Genomic DNA, 2,556 nt, shown 5'->3' with positions numbered 1-2,556 from the left:
CAGCCCCACATAGTGCAGCCTCAGTGCTGTGGTTCATACAGTACATTCAATAAGGTCACAAGGCTTCCATTAACTCAGGCATTTCTCCAAACTGTGATCAGTCTGTGCTGTCATTTATCAGACTCTTAAAATGTGTTGAAGGCAGATTAGTTTTTGTCAATATACAGTGCAATCTCCACTCCCACCTAAAAGCTGCTCTTGTCCTGTGGCTTCAGAAAGTACACCCATTTCATAATTACAATATTTTTATGGCACCAAGTGTACAAAAAGCAAAAGGTCTGAATACTGTGAAGCCAGACTCAAAATTGCCTCTCATTTCATGGTGGGAAGTGGCTATAGCTACAACTGGAGGCAAAGGGAGGAGGGACTGGGGAAAATGCTCCTGCTTGGCTGAGCATGACCCAGGTACAGCTGGAGAGGAGAAACCTTGAAGTATACAAGGTTGCATGCAAGGACCAGTCTGATGTGATATGCCAACATGCAAGTTAAATGATAGGATGGCCACCAGAAGACTGATGAGTCCAAAGCCAAGTTATGACATCTTAGGATTTGTTCAGGAAGTCCACAAAACATTAAAAATCCAGTCATTTCCCTACGTGTCAGATTTGTTCATTCTGAACCCAGTTCTTCAAATCCAGGATCGCTGTTCCAAGAACTGCTTGGGGTTTAGAAATTCCAAGTGTTTCTATTCAAATTGAGGCAGGTTTTGCTGCGGATATGGCTGGAAAATAGCTTTAGTGAACTGTGTGCTGCAGTCAGATGCAAATGAGGCTTCTCATTTAAGGAGAACAGCATTGTGTTCTTACAGCATTGGTGAAGAAATACCACAATGATACATTTATATACACTTTATTTTTGCATATTTAAACATACATTCCAAGTGTTTTTACAAAGATTAACTTGCTTTCTGAGCATTCACAAGTGGCCGGTTGTAGGGCTACAGATCATTCAGGTCCCTTCCGTTGTTTGACACCCCTGTCCCATCAGTGAACAGCAGTAACAGATGGAAAGGAACCCACACTTCCTTAATGTGGAAAGGAATCTAGCCAAGTGCATGTTAAGAGTTGTTCAGCCACTATTTTGCGGTGAGGGAAGGCTGACAAGGCAAGGCTTGTGGAATGTACAGTGCACAGGAGGCCCGCTCTTCATGATGACTCTGCCTTCTCCTGTTCAATGGCTACAAAGAGGAAGTTTGCATCATTAGTTCCAGAAGTCTTGCAACACGCAATTATACTCAAGATTAAGTTAGTTAAAAAGGACACGTACTCTCCTTTGTAGGCAATGGGTTTTTCTCTTGAGTCTCGATTTTCTTCAGCTTGGTCTTATCGAAAGATATGACCTCCTTGACGTCGGGTTTGTCAGACATCTTTGCAGAGACACTAAACAAGAAATCCCAAAACTTGTCATTCCCTTGAATTCAATTATGACGCAAATGGCTAGTTTGGGTCATAAATCAAAAGGAATTTAAACCCATTTTAACTGGGCAGTTAAATATGATCAGGACATTCTCAGCGCCTGATTTAAGAAAAGCTTTGCGTCTGTGAACCTGCAGCTGTGAGCACCGCCCGTTTAATCAATTTAGTTCAGCACACATGCTTCAATTAAGTCAGTCCCTCTCTGAACAATAAAACAAACTGCAAAGCACATGTGCTATTAATTCAAACATGCTCATCAGACCAAACAAAAGCAGTGTAACGCTGTCGTTTAACCATTTAAATGTACAAGTGTCAGCCACCAGTCTTTCTTGATTTTGTTAGCTCCAGCAGCTTACATCTTGCCTAGTAGACCCAATTTGACAGCCCAGAAAATGAGGAAAAACCTCTTGGGTTACAATTAAATAGTGCAACTGCCAGTATAAACTAAAAGCTGAGGCAAAATAAAGAGGAACACACTCACCGTAGTCTTAGTCAGCAGAACAAGGTACAGGTTGCGTTGGCACAGGAGCGGTGAAGTCTGTACGCGCAGTCACACACTAAATACTGCGCAGCATGCAAATGACCTGACGTCACGTCCCCTTTCTAAAGCCCGTTTTTGTGTTTAGAGTATCCAAAATAAAATAAAAAATATAATAAGATAAAATATGACCCTGGAGATCCCTTATCCATAACGTGGGTTTAGCCAAGTCTGTTCATTTATTTGAGGGAAAGTGACCGTAGTCCGCAGCCACCAGCTGTAACACATTAGGTGAGTGATGTCAGGTTATTTCCTTTGGCTCTATAGAAAGCCTCCGTTTCATCAAAGCAATTCGAGGTGTTTGTTCATGCCACAAGATGAACGAAATGTAAGCTACTAAATGAGTTTAGTATTTATTAGTGGGCCAGTGGGTTTAGGTTTAACTTAAACACAGTGCCCTATTAAAACTGTATCAGTGATGACACCATGTGGACAACCGAAGTAATAACCAGGAGAGTTCGACCATAACGAATAGTAGAAATGGATTTGCAGGTAGGAGGACAGGTGGTTTAGGGAAACTTCAGGAGGTGTAATCTTGCCATGTTCTGTTTTTATTCAGAAATAATTTGTTATAGACTTCAAAGCAGCAAATGCTTACTTTAT

The sequence above is a fragment of the Monopterus albus genome, unplaced genomic scaffold (assembly GCF_001952655.1).
Source record: "Monopterus albus unplaced genomic scaffold, M_albus_1.0 scaffold30.1, whole genome shotgun sequence".
NCBI classification, from domain to species: Eukaryota; Metazoa; Chordata; class Actinopteri; order Synbranchiformes; family Synbranchidae; genus Monopterus; species Monopterus albus.
The sequence above is the reverse complement of the archived record's forward strand: the minus strand, read 5'-3'. Positions refer to the sequence as shown.